A 22,211-nucleotide genomic window follows, 5' to 3' on the forward strand; every position below is an offset into this window, starting at 1 on the left:
AGCGATGCTGCTGTCGGTGGTCGCCGGCCGCGGCATCTACAGGGACGGGCGTGGCTCTCCGTCCACATCTCCGAGTGTCTGTTCCGGCGACGTTTGTCAGACCTCCCTCAGCCTCCGCCGATGCAGAGAAAATTGCGCCACCAGCCGGCAGCAGGCACTCTGGGAGTTATGAACTACGATCCTCCACACTCCTGGTGAATCTCCTGTGGAGACCTCCTGCACAAAATATACTTTGTATAGAATGCAACAGTTTAAGAAACATACCAGGTCAGGCACAATCTCCTGAGAGGAATAATGTCGAAGGTTTGGATAAAACCCTGCAGTTTCAGCATTGAGAGTGGCCCTTCCAGGCTGCACTGGTGCCCACCAAAATTATCCCATCTGCCTGCGTGTGAGCCATTTCCTTTGGGCATGAGTCAGCTTGAATAGTCACATGGGCACAGGTGCTGAAAGTTTATTTTCCCTGCTGCAGGAGTCTTTAACTAAACCTTTCTTATCGTATACTTAATCACATCACAATGCTTATAAATTTGTCTCAGTACAGGACCACAAAGGAGGTAGTGTTTTGTCTCTGATAGAGCAGTAAGGTGGATTATTTACTCAGAGCCTGGTAGGATATACTGCAGATTATTGGGAGAGGCGGGAAATGACATCACTGGTGACTTGACCAAAATATTTGTGTTCTCTGTAACACGAGTAAGATCTCAGAAAAGCGCTGATCGATCTTATTCTGTTATTTAAAACGGGGATGGATAATCCTGGAAAATATAGAGTCACGTTAGGGGTAGACACGTTTCTGGAGAAGATTCTTAGGGATTCGATGTAGAGATATAAAACTCCTCACACATCAACATACCAATCGTCTCCTCCAGAGTGTGACAGTCTGTTTCCCGACGGCCCCTTCGGCCGGCACCAGGACCATCCCTCCCGTCCATGTACCCGTCCAAGTGGCTCAATGGAACCTCGTTTCTCCACTTCCACTGGCGTCTCATTCCACACTCACACTGTCCTCTGAGTAAAGAAGTTCCTTCACGTTTTACACTTAAACCTTTTTCCTTTTACCCGGAACTTATGACCTCTTATTCAGGCCACACTCAGCCTGAGGGGGAAAAGCCTCAGCTTCGGTGCGACAAAACCCTTTGAATCTTTCTCTCCAATTCAGGTCCTCACCTCCTGGAAACATCATTATAAATGTTCGCTCTAATCGTTCAAGGTTCTTGACACTTCTTATGTGTAGATTGGTGACCCTGGATAGATGCACGGAGCTTAGAAAAATAGAGGGTTATGGGTAAGCCTGAGTAGCTCTATTGAAATGACAGGTTGAGCTCAGCTATGTGGGCCGAAGGACCTGTATTGTACTGTAGGGTCATACTTTCTATGATCCAAACTGCACACAATACTCCAGAATTGTCCTCAGTAACGTCCTTTACAACTTCAACATAACATTGCAATTCGTGTGCTCAGTACTTTGATTCATGAAGGCCAATGTGCCAAAGGCTCTGTTCATGACCCTGCCCTGAACTATGGAACTGTATTCCCGGATGGCTCTGCTCTCCGCAGACCACAATCCCCAACCAGTCACTGTCTGAGTCCGACCCTGTTGTTCCCGGCAAAGCGCAACACCTCACATCGGTCCTCATTACATTCCAGCTGCAAAACCGTCAGCCCATTTATCCAGCTGCTAAACCCATCTCCAAGTTTTGATAATCTGCCTCACTGCCACTCATGCTCTGTATCCAGGTGTCATCTGCAAATCCAGTTTACCAAATTCCCATTGAAATCCCAAGTTACGTGGAGCTGAGGAGGACGATGGCGCCAAACGGCGACTCCTTGTTTGCAACTTCGGAAGGAGCTCTAGTTCTATTTTAATATCTCTATTTTTCCCTTTCATGTTTCTTTTGAAGACCCCGACCTGGAATTACAAACTGACTTTGGTTCTTTGCGGGAATCGGACCCGTTCTCGGAGTCTGACGACTGGCCGTTATTCGATGTACCAAGGACGAGGGCTAAAACACCAGCGCGCCTTCAGTATTCCGGGATTTCGTGGCTCTGGAGGCGGGTGGAGTCGAGGTCGGTGTCGTTGCAGGAAATCGGTGCGTCGTGGGAGACGGAAGATCGAAAGCAGCGAGCCGGCTGCTGGCCCTGTGCCCGGAGACCCGAGTTCCTCGGGCACAGAGCTCGGAACAAACGACACAACAGACATTGAACATCTTATATCAGCGAGCTGTTTGTTATGTGCCCCCTGTCGCTGTGAAACGTTTGTCCCTTATTAGAGAGGGAGGGAGAGAGAGAGAGAGAGAGAGAGGGAGAGAGAGAGAGAGAGAGAGAGAGAGAGAGAGAGAGAGAGAGAGAGAGAGAGAGAGCGAGAGAGAGAGAGAGAGAGAGGCTGTGGTACGTTGAATTACCGGGTGAACGTGTAGTCTTTGGGGTTCTGCAAGTCTCTGTCCCTATTGACTCTTTGCTGCACGTTTCAGTGCTCGGTGGAGGGCGCCGATGCTTTCGTTAACTGGTGGGTGGTGGGGGTGGGGGGGATGGTTGCTTTGCTACTGCTTATGAGTGGGTGGGGTGAGCTGAGGGGAATTTGGGGTGCTAGCATTTAACTCTCATTCATTCTTTGGGGCTCTCTGTTTTCGTGGATGGTTGCGAAGAGAAGAATTTGAGGATGTATATTGTTTCCATTTGTCTTACATTAACTACACATTTGAATCATTTGATACCTTTGAAATACTTCTATATCCTGTCCCTTAGAATATCTGACAATAAGTTAACCGCTGGTGTCAGGCTCATCCGCCTCTACTTTCCCGGCTCATCGTCAGGGTCTTTCTTGAACAATGGAAGCTAATCTACAGCACCTCACAGGTGTCCAAAGACATTTTAAATACTCCTGGAGACAGGCTAAGGCCCCTGCAGTTTCCGGACTCGACTTCCACAAGGGTCGATGCGATGCTTTGTCACTAATTGAAAATTGGGAATTGATCTGCCCTGATTGAGCCCATTAAACTATAAGATACAGGAGCTCAATTAGGCCATTTGTCCCATCGCGTCTGCTCCGCCATTTCATCATGGCTGATCCATTTACTGTTCGCCACTGGCCCCCATCTCCATCCTTCTCTCCATATTCGTTCATGCCCTGAGCAGTCGAGAATCTGTCAACCTCTCCCTTAAATATACGTAAGGACAGCACCCACTGCTGCCTGTGACAACGAGCGAATTCCAGATTCGCCATTCTCTAGCTAAAGGCATTCCTCTTGCTCTCATTCTAAATGGATGCCCCTCCATTCCGAGACTGTGTCCTCTAGTCTTACAGCCTCCCACCAGAGGTATGATCCTCTCCACAAGAACTCTGTCAGAGGCTTTCACCATTCGATCGGTTTCAATCGGGTCACCCCTCATTCTTCTGAATCCCAGTGAATGCAGACCGAAAGTCAACGAACCTGGAATCATGTTCGTGAACCTCGTGGAACCCTCTCCAGTTTCAGCACATTCTTCTGAAGATAAGCGGTCTAAAACTGTTCACAATACTCCGTTTGAGGCCACACCAGCACTTAATAAAGCCGTTACATTACATCCTTGCTCTTGCATTGTAGCTACCTTCAAATAAATGCTAATATCGCCTTTTCTTTCCTCATCACACACTCGAACTCTGAAATAACCTTGAGGGAATCCTGCACAACGAGTCCCATTTCTCTGTGCTTGTCCGTGTTTTGCATTTTCTCTCCACTTAGAAAGTACTCAACCCTTTCATTTCCTCTACAAGTGTGAATGACCATTCACTTCCTGGCACTGCGTTCCATCTGCCACTTCTTTGTCCATTTTCCTCATCTGTCAGTCTTTCTGCAGCCTCGCTCCGTCCTTAAAACTATCTGTCGCTCCAGCCATCTCCGTATTGTCTGCAAACGTTGCAAGAATGCCATCAATTAGATCATCCAAATCATTGACATATAACGTGAAAGAATTATCACAACACAGTCGTCTGTCGAACAACACTTCTCACTGGCAGCCAGCCGGAAAAGAACCCTCTCTTCCCATTCTTCGTCGCCTGCTATTCAGCTACTGCTGGAATTATTTTTGTTGTATTTTATTCCCTGTCTGATGCTGGCTTCGACTTCTCTTGTCAGTCACGATTATCAATCTGTGCTATTCTTTGCCAGAGACGTCATTCGGTGTATTTAAGGCAGAGGTTGATAAATTCCTGTTTAGTCAGGGCAGGAAGGGCGACGGTGAGAGGGCAGGAGATGGGGGCTGAAAGGGAACATGGAACAGCCATGATGAAAACGCGGACTTTATGGGTCAAATTTCCCGATTCTGCTCCAGAATCCTATGGTCTTGTGATGGATGAACAGCTGGATGCTGTGGTCCATATAGGTACCAATGCCATGGGTAGGAAGAGGGTCAATATTCTACAAAGTGAGTTCAGGGAGATGTGTGCAAAGTTAAATGGCGGGATTTACAGGGCTGTGTCCTTAGGATTGCTACCCATGCCACAGTACCAGTGAAATCAGAAGTATGAAGATTATACAGTTTAACGTGTGGCGATGGAGCTGGTGCAGGCGGGAGAGCTTCAGATTTTTGGATCATTGGGCTGTCTTTTAAAGTGCAGAGAGAGAGAGAGAGAGAGAGACCCAGTGAACGGCTGCTAATCTAACATCAGACACGGGTCACTCTGTCCTTGACCTGCATTCTTCCGTATGAAGGGACGACGATGTGTGGACAATCGTCGGCAATAAAAGCGATCTGCATGCACACACAAAATACTGGCGGGACCAGGCAGGTCAGGCAGCATTGATGGAATAGAAAAACTATCGTTTCGGGGCGAGACCTATCTTCGGGTCGATACAGCGACACAATCTGCATGAACAATAGCGATCGGAGCATATCCCGATTCCAGTCGCTGACGTGGCCGGTTTCACTGATTTAACCGTGACTGGCCAGGCCCCTGGAAACTCAGCATCTGATGGGGGGGAGAAGGGATACAGAGAGGAGCAACACACACACAAAATACTGGTGGCACCCAACAGGTCCGGCAGCACCCATGGAATGGAAAAACTATCGTTTCGGGGCGAGACCTATCTTCGGGTCAATACAGCGCCCCAAATTACGACGGGTCTCAGAAGGAAAGCAGGAACAACTTAGTAACCAGAGACCGCGTGGCTCCGTTAATGGATTAATTCTACAGCATAGTTCAATCCATTAACAGGCAGCAGCAGATCCATGGGCACCGGTTCAGGTGATCTGTGACAGACTCCACCGGGAGACGTGAAACACTGGACCAAGGGTTCACTCTGAATAATAACTCAGAACAAGTGAACTTCACAATGTAAACCCATCCCAGTCACCTCGTTACGGAGAGCTTCCCTTCCCCAGCTGTGGGGCAATTCCTGACAGGGTCCCACTAAAAGCCTCCCAGATACACCACCCAGGAGAGCTGCCTGTCCCCGGTACTGGGACAACTCCTGACAAGGTCCCAGTAAAAGCCTTCCAGTTACACCGTCCAGGAGAGCTGCCTGTTCCCTGTACTGGGACAAATCTGGACAAGGTCCCAGTAAAAGCCTCCCAGTTACACCGTCCAGGAGAGCTGCCTGTCCCCTGTACTGGGACAACTCTGGACAAGGTCCCAGTAAAAGCCTCCCAGTTACACCGTCCAGGAGAGCTGCCTGTTCCCTGTACTGGGACAAATCTGGACTAGGTCCCACTAAAAGCCTCCCAGTTACACCGTCCAGGAGAGCTGCCTGTCTCCGGTACTGGGACAACTCTGGACAAGGTCCCACTAAAAGCCTCCCAGTTACACCGTCCAGGAGAGCTGCCTGTCCCCGGTACTGGGACAAATCTGGACAAGGTCCCACTAAAAGCCTCCCAGTTACACCGTCCAGGAGAGCTGCCTGTTCCCTGTAGTGGGACAAATCTGGACAAGGTCCCACTAAAAGCCTCCCAGTTACACCGTCCAGGAGAGCTGCCTGTCCCCGGTACTGGGACAAATCTTGACAAGGTCCCACTAAAAGCCTCCCAGTTACACCGTCCAGGAGAGCTGCCTGTTCCCGGTACTGGGACAAATCTGGACAAGGTCCCACTAAAAGCCTCACAGTTACACCGTCCAGGAGAGCTGCCTGTTCCCGGTACTGGGACAAATCTGGTCAAGGTCCCACTAAAAGCCTCCCAGTTACACCGTCCAGGAGAGCTGCCTGTTCCCTGTACTGGGACAAATCTGGACTAGGTCCCACTAAAAGCCTTCCAGTTACACCGTCCAGGAGAGCTGCCTGTCTCCGGTACTGGGACAACTCTGGACAAGGTCCCACTAAAAGCCTCCCAGTTACACCGTCCAGGAGAGCTGCCTGTCCCCGGTACTGGGACAAATCTGGACAAGGTCCCACTAAAAGCCTCCCAGTTACACCGTCCAGGAGAGCTGCCTGTTCCCTGTAGTGGGACAAATCTGGACAAGGTCCCACTAAAAGCCTCCCAGTTACACCGTCCAGGAGAGCTGCCTGTCCCCGGTACTGGGACAAATCTTGACAAGGTCCCACTAAAAGCCTCCCAGTTACACCGTCCAGGAGAGCTGCCTGTTCCCGGTACTGGGACAAATCTGGACAAGGTCCCACTAAAAGCCTCACAGTTACACCGTCCAGGTGAGCTGCCTGTCCCCGGTACTGGGACAACTCTGGACAAGGTCCCACTAAAAGCCTCACAGTTACACCGTCCAGGTGAGCTGCCTGCCCCGGTACTGGGACAACTCTGGACAAGGTCCCACTAAAAGCCTCCCAGTTACACCGTCCAGGAGAGCTGCCTGTTCCCGGTACTGGGACAACTCTGGACAAGGTCCCACTAAAAGCCTCCCAGTTACACCGTCCAGGAGAGCTGCCTGTTCCCGGTACTGAGACAAATCTGGACAAGGCCCCACTAAAAGCCTCCCAGTTACACCGTCCAGGAGAGCTGCCTGTTCCCGGTACTGAGACAAATCTGGACAAGGTCCCACTAAAAGCCTCCCAGTTACACCGTCCAGGAGAGCTGCCTGTTCCCGGTACTGGGACAAATCTGGACAAGGTCCCAGTAAAAGCCTTCCAGTTACACCGTCCAGAAGAGCTGCCTGTTCCCTGTACTGGGACAAATCTGGACTAGGTCCCACTAAAAGCCTCCCAGTTACACCGTCCAGGAGAGCTGCTTGTCTCCGGTACTGGGACAACTCTGGACAAGGTCCCACTAAAAGCCTCCCAGTTACACCGTCCAGGAGAGCTGCCTGTCCCCGGTACTGGGACAAATCTGGACAAGGTCCCACTAAAAGCCTCCCAGTTACACCGTCCAGGAGAGCTGCCTGTTCCCTGTAGTGGGACAAATCTGGACAAGGTCCCACTAAAAGCCTCCCAGTTACACCGTCCAGGAGAGCTGCCTGTCCCCGGTACTGGGACAAATCTTGACAAGGTCCCACTAAAAGCCTCCCAGTTACACCGTCCAGGAGAGCTGCCTGTTCCCGGTACTGGGACAAATCTGGACAAGGTCCCACTTAATGCCTCACAGTTACACCGTCCAGGTGAGCTGCCTGTCCCCGGTACTGGGACAACTCTGGACAAGGTCCCACTAAAAGCCTCACATTTACACCGTCCAGGTGAGCTGCCTGTCCCCGGTACTGGGACAGCTCTGGACAAGGTCCCACTAAAAGCCTCCCAGTTACACCGTCCAGGAGAGCTGCCTGTTCCCGGTACTGGGACAACTCTGGACAAGGTCCCACTAAAAGCCTCCCAGTTACACCGTCCAGGAGAGCTGCCTGTTCCCGGTACTGAGACAAATCTGGACAAGGCCCCACTAAAAGCCTCCCAGTTACACCGTCCAGGAGAGCTGCCTGTTCCCGGTACTGAGACAAATCTGGACAAGGTCCCACTAAAAGCCTCCCAGTTACACCGTCCAGGAGAGCTGCCTGTTCCCGGTACTGAGACAAATCTGGACAAGGTCCCACTAAAAGCCTCCCAGTTACACCGTCCAGGAGAGCTGCCTGTCCCCGGTACTGGGACAAATCTGGACAAGGTCCCACTAAAAGCCTCCCAGTTACACCGTCCAGGAGAGCTGCCTGTTCCCTGTAGTGGGACAAATCTGGACAAGGTCCCACTAAAAGCCTCCCAGTTACCCCGCCAGGAGAGCTGCCTGTCCCCGGTACTGGGACAAATCTTGACAAGGTCCCACTAAAAGCCTCCCAGTTACACCGTCCAGGAGAGCTGCCTGTTCCCGGTACTGGGACAAATCTGGACAAGGTCCCACTAAAAGCCTCACAGTTACACCGTCCAGGTGAGCTGCCTGTCCCCGGTACTGGGACAACTCTGGACAAGGTCCCACTAAAAGCCTCCCAGTTACACCGTCCAGGAGAGCTGCCTGTCCCCGGTACTGAGACAAATCTGGACAAGGCCCCACTAAAAGCCTCCCAGTTACACCGTCCAGGAGAGCTGCCTGTTCCCGGTACTGAGACAAATCTGGACAAGGTCCCACTAAAAGCCTCCCAGTTACACCGTCCAGGAGAGCTGCCTGTTCCCGGTACTGGGACAAATCTGGACAAGGTCCCACTAAAAGCCTCCCAGTTACACCGTCCAGGAGAGCTGCCTGTTCCCGGTACTGGGACAAATCTGGACAAGTTCCCACTAAAAGCCTCCCAGTTACACCGTCCAGGAGAGCTGCCTGTCCCCGGTACTGGGACAAATCTGGACAAGGTCCCACTAAAAGCCTCCCAGTTACACCGTCCAGGAGAGCTGCCTGTCCCCGGTACTGGGACAAATCTGGTCAAGGTCCCACTAAAAGACTCCCAGTTACACCGTCCAGGAGAGCTGCCTGTCCCCGGTACTGGGTCAAATCTGGACAAGATCCCACTAAAAGCCTCCCAGTTACACCGTCCAGGAGAGCTGCCTGTCCCCGGTACTGGGACAAATCTGGACAAGATCCCACTAAAAGCCTCCCAGTTACACCGTCCAGGAGAGCTGCCTGTCCCCGGTACTGGGACAAATCTGGACAAGATCCCACTAAAAGCCTCCCAGTTACACCGTCCAGGAGAGCGGCCTGTCCCCGGTACTGGGACAAATCTGGACAAGATCCCACTAAAAGCCTCACAGTTACACCGTCCAGGAGAGCTGCCTGTTCCCGGTACCGGGACAATTCTGGACAAGGTCCCACTAAAAGCCTCCCAGTTACACCGTCCAGGAGAGCTGCCTGTCCCCGGTACTGGGACAAATCTGGACAAGGTCCCACTAAAAGCCTCCCAGTTACACCGTCCGGGAGAGCTGCCTGTCCCCGGTACTGGGACAAATCTGGACAAGGTCCCACTAAAAGCCTCCCAGTTACACCGTCCATGAGAGCTGCCTGTCCCCGGTACTGGGACAAATCTGGACAAGGTCCCACTAAAAGCCTCCCAGTTACACCGTCCAGGAGAGCTGCCTGTTCCCGGTACTGAGACAAATCTGGACAAGGTCCCACTAAAAGCCTCCCAGTTACACCGTCCAGGAGAGCTGCCTGTCCCCGGTACTGGGACAAATCTGGACAAGATCCCACTAAAAGCCTCCCAGTTACACCGTCCAGGAGAGCTGCCTGTTCCCGGTACTGGGACAACTCCTGACAAGGTCCCACTAAAAGCCTCCCAGTTACACCGTCCAGGAGAGCTGCCTGTTCCCGGTACTGGGACAACTCCTGACAAGGTCCCACTAAAAGCCTCCCAGTTACACCGTCCAGGAGAGCTGCCTGTCCCCGGTACTGGGACAAATCTGGACAAGGTCCCACTAACAGCTTCCCAGTTACACCGTCCAGGAGAGCTGCCTGTCCCCGGTACTGGGACAAATCTGGACAAGGTCCCACTAAAAGCCTCCCAGTTACACCGTCCAGGAGAGCTGCCTGTCCCCGGTACTGGGACAAATCTGGACAAGATCCCACTAAAAGCCTCCCAGTTACACCGTCCAGGAGAGCTGCCTGTCCCCGGTACTGGGACAAATCTGGACAAGGTCCCACTAAAAGCCTCCCAGTTACACCGTCCAGGAGAGCTGCCTGTTCCCGGTACAGGGACAAATCTGGACAAGGTCCCACTAAAAGCCTCCCAGTTACACCGTCCGGGAGAGCTGCCTGTCCCCGGTACTGGGACAAATCTGGACAAGGTCCCACTAAAAGCCTCCCAGTTACACCGTCCATGAGAGCTGCCTGTCCCCGGTACTGGGACAAATCTGGACAAGGTCCCACTAAAAGCCTCCCAGTTACACCGTCCAGGAGAGCTGCCTGTTCCCGGTACTGAGACAAATCTGGACAAGGTCCCACTAAAAGCCTCCCAGTTACACCGTCCAGGAGAGCTGCCTGTCCCCGGTACTGGGACAAATCTGGACAAGATCCCACTAAAAGCCTCCCAGTTACACCGTCCAGGAGAGCTGCCTGTTCCCAGTACTGGGACAACTCCTGACAAGGTCCCACTAAAAGCCTCCCAGTTACACCGCCCAGGAGAGGTGCCTGTTCCCTGTAGTGAGACAAATCTGGCCAAGGTCCCACTAAATGCCTCCCAGTTACACCGTCCAGGAGAGCTGCCTGTCCCCGGTACCGGGACAAATCTGGACAAGGTCCCACTAAAAGCCTCCCAGTTACACCGTCCAGGAGAGCTGCCTGTCCCCGGTACTGGGACAAATCTGGACAAGGTCCCACTAAAAGCCTCCCAGTTACACCGTCCAGGAGAGCTGCCTGTTCCAGGTACTGGGACAACTCCTGACAAGGTCCCTCTAACAGCTTCCCAGTTACACCGTCCAGGAGAGCGGCCTGTTCCCGGTACTGGGACAACTCCTGACAAGGTCCCACTAAAAGCCTCCCAGTTACACCGTCCAGGAGAACTGCCTGTTCCCGGTACTGGGACAAATCTGGACAAGGTCCCACTAAAAGCCTCCCAGTTACACCGTCCAGTATAGCTGCCTGTCCCCGGTACTGGGACAAATCTGGACAAGGTCCCACTAACAGCTTCCCAGTTACACCGTCCAGGAGAGCTGCCTGTCCCCGGTATTGGGACAAATCTGGACAAGGTCCCACTAAAAGCCTCCCAGTTACACCGTCCAGTATAGCTGCCTGTCCCCGGTACTGGGACAAATCTGGACAAGGTCCCACTAACAGCTTCCCAGTTACACCGTCCAGGAGAGCTGCCTGTCCCCGGTACTGGGACAAATCTGGACAAGATCCCACTAAAAGCTTCCCAGTTACACCGTCCGGGAGAGCTGCCTGTCCCCGGTACTGGGACAAATCTGGACAAGGTCCCACTAAAAGCCTCCCAGTTACACCGTCCAGGAGAGCTGCCTGTTCCCGGTACTGGGACAAATCTGGACAAGGTCCCACTAAAAGCCTCCCAGTTACACCGTCCAGGAGAGCTGCCTGTTCCCGGTACTGGGACAAATCTGGACAAGGTCCCACTAAAAGCCTCCCAGTTACACCGTCCAGGAGAGCTGCCTGTTCCCGGTACTGGGACAAATCTGGACAAGGTCCCACTAAAAGCCTCCCAGTTACACCGTCCAGGAGAGCTGCCTGTCCCCGGTACTGGGACAAATCTGGACAAGGTCCCACTAAAAGCCTCCCAGTTACACCGTCCAGGAGAGCTGCCTGTCCCCGGTACTGGGACAAATCTGGACAAGGTAACATTAAAGGCAAGAGCAACGTTCTGGTCGATCCCCTGAGTTCGAGGAGAGACAGAGAGTTAGTTCAGCTTGTCACTAAATATAAACTTGCCTCTGCCTGGAGTCTTGCCTTGCGTTTGCTTGCAGACTTGCCTCACCTCGCTTTGACTCTGCCTGGAGTCTTGCGTTGCCTCGCCTAGTGTTGCTTCTACCTGGAGCCTCGCTTCGCCTTGCTCTGCCTCTGCCTGGAGCCTTGCATCGCCTCGCTTCGCCTTGCTCTGCCTCTGCCTGGAGCCTTGCATCGCCTCGCTTCGCCTTGCTCTGCCTCTGCCTGGAGCCTTGCTTCGCCTCGCTTCGCCTTGCCTCTGCCTGGAGCCTTGCATCGCCTCGCTTCGCCTTGCCTCTGCCTGGAGCCTTACCTCGCCTCGCCTCGCCTTGCTCTGCCTCTGCCTGGAGCCTTACCTCGCCTCGCCTCGCCTTGCTCTGCCTCTGCCTGGAGCCTCGCCTCGCCTCTCTTCGCCTTGCCTCTGCCTGGAGCCTTGCATCGCCTCGCTTCGCCTTGCTCTGCCTCTGCCTGGAGCCTTACCTCGCCTCGCCTCGCCTTGCTCTGCCTCTGCCTGGAGCCTTGCATCGCGTCGCTTCGCCTTGTCTCAGCCTGGAGCCTTACCTCGCCTCGCCTCGCCTCGCCTTGCTCTGCCTCTGCCTGGAGCCTTGCATCGCCTCGCTTCGCCTTGCCTCTGCCTGGAGTCTTACCTCGCCTCGCCTCGCCTTGCTCTGCCTCTGCCTGGAGCCTTGCATCGCCTCGCTTCGCCTTGCCTCAGCCTGGAGTCTTACCTCGCCTCGCCTCGCCTTGCTCTGCCTCTGCCTAGAGCCTCTGCCTGGAACCTTGCCTCGCCTGTGTCTGGAGCCTTGCCTCGCCTCGCCTGTGTCTGGAGCCGTACCTCGCCTCGCCTCTGCCTGGAGCCTTGCATCGCCTCCCTTCGCCTCGCCTCTGCCTGGAGCCTTGCATCGCCTCCCTTCGCCTCGCCTCTGCCTGGAACCTTGTCTCGTCTTGCCTGTGTCGGGAGCCTCGCCCTGTTAGGAACTACTCTTTGTGTCCACAACTCCGCTAGGCAGGTCCGCCCGTTTGCCGCTACCTAGCTTTGGGAATCGTCTTGTCGTGTTCAGCGTTCTGTGTAATGAGTCCCGTCCTGTATCCAAGGAGGGGTCCCGTCCCGGCTCTGTGTTCTGTGTAATGACTCACGGGCCTACGTCCTGTATCCAAGGAGGGGTCCCGTCCCGGCTCTGTGTTCTGTGTAATGACTCACGGGCCTACGTCCTGTATCCAAGGAGGGGTCCCGTCCCGGCTCTGTGTTCTGTGTAATGACTCACGGGCCTACGTCCTGTATCCAAGGAGGGGCCTTGGTTTTCCTTGTCCCTGTCTCTCCCTCGGCTCTGTGTTTTGCGTCCCTGTCTCTTCCTCGACCAAGTCAAGGCTTTGGGATCTCGCACAGTCCCAGTCAGGTCCAAGGTCCTTCGCCTGTTCAAGCCACGGCGTTGTGTTCTCGTCTTGTCATGTGCCTCGCTCAGCCCAGGTGTACCTTGCCCAGCCCGGTGCTGGGGTTCCCTTGTCCTGTCCAGGAATCTCACGTCCAGTCCTGTGACTCTCCTTGTCCTGTAGCCACGTCTTGTCCGAGCCTGGTTCTGGAGTCCAAGCCCGAGGCAAGACCCAGGTTCTGGGTCCTTGTCCAGTCTCTGGCTGGGAGTCCAAGCCCAGGCTCCCAGTTCCCAGTTCCATGTCCTGCTTCCGCTATCATCGTCAAGTCCCAGCCCAGGCCCGGAATCCTTGTCTCGTCCGGAGCCTGTGTCATGTCCAGCGTCCTTTCTTTCCCACTGTCCTTGCTTCCTTCTTACGCCTAGTCCTGTTCCTGGTAGTTCAGTGCCTTTGGGTCCGGATGACAGGGTTAGTGAGGCTCCCATGGCTTGACTAAATGATCTCCAAACTTGTGAGACGAATTGGGGAGCCCGGTCAGAAATAATGTCAGAGGGGTGCAGGCGGAAGACGTGATGGACGAGAAGGTCGGCTGTTCTCCGAGCTGTAGGGAGTTTGGGAAGGGCTATGAAGGGCACCGTTCTGGAGAAGCCGTCCACCACGGTGAGTACGGCAGTGTTCCCATCTGAAGGAGGTAGTCCCGTAACAAAATCCAGCGTGATGTGAGACCAGCGGCGGCTCGGGACAGGTAGGGGACGAAGCAATCCAGCAGGTGGTCGGTGGGAGGCTTTTCCACGGGTGCAAGCAGAACAGACAGAGACAAAGGAACGGGAGTGTCCAAGGAGGGCCAGCAGACATGTCTCTTCAGGAGGGACAGAGTCCGATCGATCCCGGGATGGCAGGCGAAACGAGACGTGTGCCCCCACTGGAGAACCTGAGATCGAACAGAATCGGGCACAAAGGTGCGATTGGAGGGTCCGTTGCCAGGGTCAGGTTGAGTCCGTTGGGCCACTTTAACTATGGCCTCGATCTTTCAGGTGAGGGCAGCCACTGCACCGGATGGTGGAAGGATGGTCTCGGGGTTGGGAAGGCCCTCCTCGGAAATGTATTGACGGGAGAGAGCATCGGGCTTCCCGTTCTTAGACCGCGGACGATAGGTGAGTGTGAACCTGAACCGGCCAAAACATAATGCCCCGCGGGCTTGGCGGGAATTCGGGCGTTATGCGGTTTGGATGTATGCGAGGTTCTTGCGATCGCTCCAGATGATGAACCGATGTTCCGCTCCCTCCAGTCAGTGCCTCCACTCCTCCAAAGCGAGTTTGACCGCCAGTAACTCCCGGTTCCCTGCGTCGTAATTTCATTCGGCGGGAGACCGCTGGCGAGGAAGGAAGTCACAGGGATGAAGTTTCTGATCAGGACCTGAACTTCGGGAGAGAAGCACTCCCTCCCCAGAGTCGGAGGCGTCGACATCCACAATGAATCGACAAGAGGGGTCTGGTTGGACCAGGATGGGAGCGGAGGTGACACGCCTCTTCAGCTCTGAGAACGCTGAGTCAGCTTCGGGGTCCCAATGGAAAGGGGTCCTAGATGGGTAAGGGGCGCCGCCACCCGACCATACTCCCTGATGAACCGGCGACAGGAGTTCGCGAAGCCCAGAAATGGCTGGAGTTGCCTGCGTGTCGTGGGTCATGGCCGCTCCGCCACCGCCCGGATCTTCTCGGGATCCGCTCTCACTCGCCCGCTCTCGGTGATGTTCCCTCAGGAGATGAACTCACACTTCTCAGCTTTAACCAATCATCTGTTCTCCCAAAGCCTCTGTAGCAACTGACGGACATGAACTGGAAACTGCTGGAGAAGATTAGGATGTCATCCAGATAAACAGACACAAAACGGTTAATCAAGACTCTTAGGACATCGTTAATCAGGGCTTGGAAGATCAGCGGGGGCATTGGTGAGGCCAAATGGCATGACCAGGTATTCGAAGTGGCCTAGATGGGTGTTGAATGCCGTTTTCCACTCGTCTCCCTCCCTTATTCTGGCCAGATGGCAGGCGCTTCGTGGGTCCCACCTGGAGAAGATGCTGGCTCCGTGAAGTGGTTGGAAAGTGGAGTTTATGAGGGGCAGTGGATACTCGTTCTTTATGGTTTATGATTTGGGCCTCGCTAGTCGATGGGCGACGTAATGAACCAACCCTGTTCCACACAAAGAAGATCCCTGCGCCCGCCGGGGAGGATAAGGGTCGGACAATGCCCGCCGCGGGATATTCGCTGATGTAATCCTCCATTACTTCCCTCTCTGGTCAGGACATGTTATAGAGCCGACTGGTGGGGAGAGGAGCTCCGGGGAGGAGGTCAATAGCACAATCGTATGGTCGGAGTGGAGGCAGGGAAAGGGCCCGGTGCTTACTAAACACCTGCCCCAGGTCGTGGTACTCCGCTGGAGCCCCGGACGTGTCAGGGGGTTCAGCGGCAGACGAGGTCGCGGTGGCTTTTACAGGGGAAGGGGCCGACTGTAGACAAGCGGAGTGACAAAACGGACTCTAGCCGGCTATCTTCCCAGTGGACCAATCAATGTGGGAGTTATGGCGTCTTATCCAGGGGTACCCAAGAACCATAGGAGCTTGAGGAGAGGAAATTAGGTGAAATTGTACCTGTTCCCGATGGTTCCCAGAGAGAACCTAACACAGTGGTGGTGTTCAGTGAGTGACTCGGGCCAGACGTCTTCCGTCCAGTGCCCGGGCTTCCAGAGGGGTACTCAACGGCTCCCGAGGAATTCCGGCCCGGGAAGCTGTGTCTTCATCCAACAGATTCCCCTCGGCACCGGAGCCCACCAAGGCGGACAGAGACAGGGGCTGTTGGTGGTAGTTTACAGTAGCTTGGATCTGCATCCGGGTTTGGGGGACGGAAGGGAATGTTGTCTGACTCTCCTTTCTACTGGTGAGCCCTCCCCTTTGGCCGAAGGGAACAGGTAGCACGGAAATGGCCAGTTCGTTCTGTTACTCAAAGCGACCGAGGAGAACCCAAGCGCAGGACTCAGGCACGGAGATTGAGTTGGGATGCTTGCGCAGACGTGAACTTTGAACAGCGAGCAGGAGGAATCTTGACACGGAGCTCTGATATGGAGTCTCGACACGGAGACGGGGTTTTCAGATAATATCTGGAGTTGAAATTGGGGCACGATAGGGGATTAACCATCGGGAGCCTGACAGCATGAACTGATTTAATAGCTGCTTTAAATATTTACTTAACCCCGGTTTTACAGCCCAGTCTGTCTCTCTTAAACCCGGAGGAAAACATAATCGAGCGGCTAGAGGAACTGAGCGGGTCAGGGAGCATCTGTGGAGGGAAATGGAGAATCGACATTTCGGAATGAATGATCTCGACCTTGAAAGTCGATTGTACATTCCTCTCCACAGACGCTGCCTGACATAGAAACATAGAAACTAGGTGCAGGAGTAGACCATTCGGCCCTTCGAGCCTGCACCGCCATTCAGTATGATCATGACTGATCATCCAACTCAGGACCCTGTACCTGCTTTCTCTCCATACACCCTGATCCCTTCAGCGACAAGGGCCACATCTAACTTCCTCCTAAATTTAGCCAATGAACCAGCCTCAACTGTTTCCCGTGGCAGAGAATTCCACAGATTCACCACTCTCTGTGTGAAGAACTTTTTCCTCATCTTGGTCCTAAAAGGCTTCCTCTTTTCCTTTAAACTGTGACCCCTCGTTCTGGACTTCCCCAACATCGGAAACAATCTTCCTGCATCTCGCGTGTCCAATCCCTTTAGAATTTTATACGTTTCAATTAGATCCCCCCTCAATCTTCAAAATTCTAGTGAGTATAAGGCTAGTCGATCCAGTCTTTCTTCATATGAAAGTCCTGCCATCCCAGGAATCAATCTGGTGAACCTTCTCTGTACTCCCTCTATGGCAAGAATGTCTTTCCTCAGATTAGGGGACCAAAACTGCAGACAATACTCTAGGTGCGGTCACACCAAGGCCTTGTACAACTGCAGTAGAACCTCCCTGCTCCTATGCTCAAATCCTTTTGCTATGAATGTCAACATACCATTTGCCTTTTTCACCGCCTGCTGTACCTGCATGCCCACCTTCAATGACTGGTGTACAATGACACCCAGGTCTCGTTGCACCTCCCCTTTTCCTAATTGGCCACCATTCAGATAATAATCTGTTTTCCTGTTCTTGCAACCAAAGTGAAAATCTCACATTTATCCACATTAAATTGCATCTGCCATGAATTTGCCCACTCACCTAACCTATATAAGTCACCCTGCATCCTCTTAGCATCCTCCTCACAACTAGCACCACCGCCCAGCTTCGTGTCATCCGCAAACTAGGAGATGCTGCATTTAATTCCCTCGTCTAAATCCTGAATATATATTGTAAACAACTGGGGTCCCAGCACTGAGCCTTGCGGTACCCCACTAGTCACTGCTCAGTTTCTCTGGCATCATGTTTCCTACTCGAGATTCCAGCATCTGCAGTCTCTTGTGCCTCTCTTTTCAGAATTTGCCCCTTTCAGTCCTGCCTCAGACTGAACCAGGCTTTTCTGTCCGTTTTCATTTCTGTTCTGCTTCTTCTTTAGCCCATCACGCCACCGGGACACAAGCTCGCCAGATTCCTCTGCCCAGGGCCGTGATTTGATCGGGCCTGTGGCTCCCCTCTATCCACACGATTCAATCGTCTTCCAGGGGAACGTCCTTCCGATCCCAGGGATGAGGCCTTTAGAGATTTAGTTGACGTTTCTGTCGCACTGGGCTTTTACGGGATGGGGTTGCTAGAACCATGCCCAACACTCCTCCGTTCGTAGCCGGGCTTAGGCAGTCCATAGCCGAGTTTTCATTTCTGTTAGGAACTATTGAATGTGTTTCTGATCCCACGCTGATATGGAAATGGCCACAATTCTTTCCCACTGAACAAACGCAGTGACATAATATTCATTCCCTGAGACTGCAGCGCGCGTAGTGGACAATAGCGGTACTGCAGGGGATCAGCAGCTCCCCGAAAGTGAAAGCATTCTGAATCAGGAAATGCCGGGAGTTAACATGGCTTCGAAAAGAAAGGCCGAGAGTTGGACCGAGGAGGCAATTTGTCCCGTCTGCCTGGATTTCTTCACCGATCCGGTTATACTGGAGTGCGGACACAACTTCTGTCGCTCTTGTATCACACGGTGTTGGGAAAGGGAGGAGAGAAACTCCTGCCCGGAATGTAGAGAGGAGTTTGCTGACCGCAGCCTCAGGGTGAATCGGGCCTTAGCAAATCTGGCTGAAAAAGCTCGAAATATAAACCTGAATCCCAAAGGGAAGAGAAGTAAACTTTACTGCGAGGAACATGAGGAAGAACTGAAGCTGTTTTGTGAAACGGACAAGACACTGATCTGTGTGATCTGTGCGGTTGCGCAGGAACACCGAGAGCACCGCTTCATGCCGATTAAAGAAGCTGTTACACTCTACAAGGTAAAACTGACTCGAATTTGATTCTCACCCCATCGTCTATTGTCCACGACACGAGCCTCCATAAACAACACATCATCACCCCACCGTTCGCCATCTCCAAACGGATTCTAACACGAGGCACGGGCCCACTCCCACCCTCCACCACTACAACTCTCCGCGCCCTATAGGGATCGTTCTCTACACAACTCCCTTTTATCCACTCGCTCCTCCCCACTGATCTCCCTCCTGACACCGATACCTGCAAACGGGACAAGTGCTACACCTGACACCTACCAACCCCTGCCTCACCACCATTCAGGGCTCCAAACAGTCCCAAATTCTCCCCGTTTCTTCCATGGTCGATTGTCCTCTCGTATTAGATTCCTTCTTCTCCAGCCCTGATCTCTTCCACCTGTCCCCTCTCTGCTTCTCACTTCATCACCCTCCCCCATGTTCCCCCTCACGTTGTCTCACCCGTCACCTGTCAGCTGGTTCTCATACCCAAGCTTTTTATTCTGGCTTCTGTCCCATTCCTTCCCAGTCCTAATGAAGGGTCTCATCCCGAAACACCGACTGTTTATTTCCCCTGAATAGATGCTGCCTGACTCACTGAGTTCCTCCGGCATTTTGTGTGATAATCGGGTTTGATCACCTGTTTCCTTTGATGCATCTTTGTTTCTATTTCCTTCACTCTCTGACTTCCAGGATCAGCTAAAATCTTCCTTAGACTCTCTCACAAAAAAGAAATCAGACTTCCAGGAAAAGGAGCAGCAACAGAAAGAGAAGATTTCCGGAGTTCGGGTGAGGTTTCCTGAGCGGAATTTCTGATATTACTGTCGAGTTTTGCTCCATTTAATGCAGAATAGCCGAGTATCGCAGCTCCAGTGACCTGGGTCCGATCCTGACCTCTGCTGCTGTCTGTGTGGAGTTTTCATGCTCTCCCTGTGGCCATGACGGTTTTAGACACATCCCAAGAACATGCTGGTTAAATGGTTAATTACAATTAACCCTGTGAAGGTGATGGAGAGTGTGTGTGAATCAGGTGGGAGTTAATGGGTCAATGAGGGAGAATAGGTTTCAGGAAAACTTGATGGAATGGGATTGACGGGAATGTCTCAGAAGTAGTATGGACCCCAATGGGCCGAATGGTCACCTTAATGTCATAATGAAATACAACACAGCAACGCAGTAAACTAATCTTCACCTTTCATTCGACAGAAACAGTCACACAGCGTTCAGTCCCACATCACATCCCAGTTTGCTGAACTGCACCACATTATCACAGAGAAACAGCAGAGCTTACTCAGGGATCTCAGGGAAGAAGAGGTGAGGATTCTAAATCCAATGGAGAAAAATCTTCTGAAGATTCAAGAGAATATAAGGTTTATTCAGGAGGAAATCTCAAAGTTAAAGGAACAGATGGATCAGAAAGATGGTGTGATATTTCTCAAGGTGAGGGATTACGTTTCAATTTATTTCTGTCAAATTGAACTAAATGAGCAGTAGTATATTTGAAATAAACACAGCACAGCGGCCAATTCTACCAAATCAATTACCGCTGCTGGTGTCCTCACACAGAGTTTTCTCCTCGCATGATGAACCTCCAATCACTCCGCTAATGACATTCTAAAATGTCGGAGACAGATATTTGATCCTTTATCAGCAACATACAATATTTAAGCGATTAATTTTCTGCATAATTAATCATAAATTAAATTGCAATTAATCTGTCAAGAAAAGATATGACATCTGCCAGTCCCAGGCTCAAAACAGCCCAGAACAAAGTACGAATACGTAACTTATTCCCTTCGCTTTTACCACGTCCCCACTCACCTGACTGGTTTTCGTAATAAACACATAACTCAGAATACAATGCAGACAGAAAACAGACGTGTTGCTCTTACACTCAGCATTTACAAATGACAGTAAACTGTTTCTCAGCAAACGATCGATGCAACTATTCAGGACTGTTGTTGTCCCAAAACTGGACTTCCACAACTTCTGTACATCCCAGGACAGAATGCAATCTTCTCTGAAATGATTTACTCTGATCATAACACAGAGCTGCTGATTGTGTCCTTAATTACCACATTAAATATCCTCTAAAACTTCCATTAACACCCAGTTCCAATCAGAGGCTGTGAGTGTGTCTGGTGCGGTGGGTGAGAGGATCTCTTTGTCAATCAGTGAGAACAAAGAACTTGACCCACACATCAGACTTATCCTCCATATCCGGTTTCCGTCAGATTAGGGAAACTTTCCATGTTTCTTTAATTTTTCGTTTATGTTTCACATTAGAAACGTAGAAATATAAACATTGAAAACTTACAGCCCTTCAGTCGTCAGATTACGGAAACTTTCACTCTCTCTACTTTTTTGGATAAGTTTTACATGGGATTGTGTCCCATTTTCTGTCATCAGCAGGGCATTCGGTCCATCTTCTATCAATTTCCCTGGCCCCTCACGTGTTTATCCAGCCTCCCCATTACATTCAATCTCTGCTGTTCCATTTCAACCACTCCTGTGGCACTGAGTTCCACATCCTCCTCATTAAATTTCTTGTGGGATTTATTAAGAACCACCTGACATTTTATCTTTGGCTGAAGGTCTCCCCATAAATAGAAACATAGAAACAAAGAAAACCTACAACACAATACAGTCTCTTTGGCCCACAATGCTGTGCCGAACATCTACTGACTTTAGAAATTACCTCGAGTTACCCATAGCTCTCTATTTTTCTAAGCTCCATGTACCTGTGTGGGAGTCTCTTGAAAGACCCTATCGCATCCGCCTCCACCTTTGTTGCCGACAGCTCATTCCACCCATTCCAAAACACTTACCCGACATCTCCTCCGTACTACTTCCAAGCACCTGTGTCCTCTTGAGTTCGCCATAAATGAGGTACTTTTTCCACCTTCATGCAATCAAATCCATCACTAATCTTAAATTGTTCCATTTTATCATTCTGACGTCATATCCAGATGGTAATGCACAGCCTGTCCTGTCTTTCCTGTAAGTTTCATCCTCTCAGTATTGGTCTAACTTTCAGAAACTTTTCCTGTAATTTTCCCCATGGTTCTGTATTGCTGGTGTGTGTGAGTGACTGTGGGAATGGGAATTTTCAACATTTTGTAATGATTTGGATGAAATTCAGGATGTGGACAGTAAGTCCAAGTCTAATCAGATTGGTGTTTTTTTATTTATTTCAGGAGGAAGCTCATCGCAACAGGAGGTAGGACATGCTCTTTTCTGAAAACCTGTATGGATTTGTAAAATACTTCAAAATTCCAGTTTATCACCAGCAGTTTAATATTTACAGAATCAGTGACGATGTCCAGGAATTGTCAGTGACAGATGAGGCCCTACCGGTTGAAAAATTCGATCACCTCTATTTGTTGAACACAGTGCTGAGAGAAACACTTGATGCCATTAACCGAGGTAAAACTACAAAGATTCATTTTTTCTTGTTTATCAGACACAATTAATTCATAACTTGAGGCAAAGATTGACTGTAATAACAGGCTGAAGGGGAACTGAAGTTTATTCCGCATCAACCCCACCGACTGGGAGGCATCACTGTCACATGGTCAGCTGGAGATGTCAGACCCCTGGACACACCAGCACAGGGTCACAATACAACCAATACACGGGACTGGCAGATGAACCATTGTGTCCTGATCCCAGGCACACT

The 22,211-nt window shown here is 51.7% G+C and overlaps 1 long non-coding RNA gene across 1 annotated transcript; it reads left to right on the forward strand.

The window, feature by feature from the left end:
• Positions 1 to 19,868: 19,868 nt before the first annotated feature.
• LOC140720221 (uncharacterized) lies at positions 19,869 to 21,953 on the forward strand. The gene is made up of 3 exons (XR_012097129.1): positions 19,869 to 19,972; positions 21,730 to 21,752; positions 21,840 to 21,953. It is a non-coding gene; the product is annotated as an uncharacterized lncRNA (long non-coding RNA).
• The last annotated feature ends 258 nt before the right edge of the window (positions 21,954 to 22,211 follow it).

This window comes from Hemitrygon akajei, unplaced genomic scaffold (assembly GCF_048418815.1).
Source record: "Hemitrygon akajei unplaced genomic scaffold, sHemAka1.3 Scf000038, whole genome shotgun sequence".
NCBI classification, from domain to species: Eukaryota; Metazoa; Chordata; class Chondrichthyes; order Myliobatiformes; family Dasyatidae; genus Hemitrygon; species Hemitrygon akajei.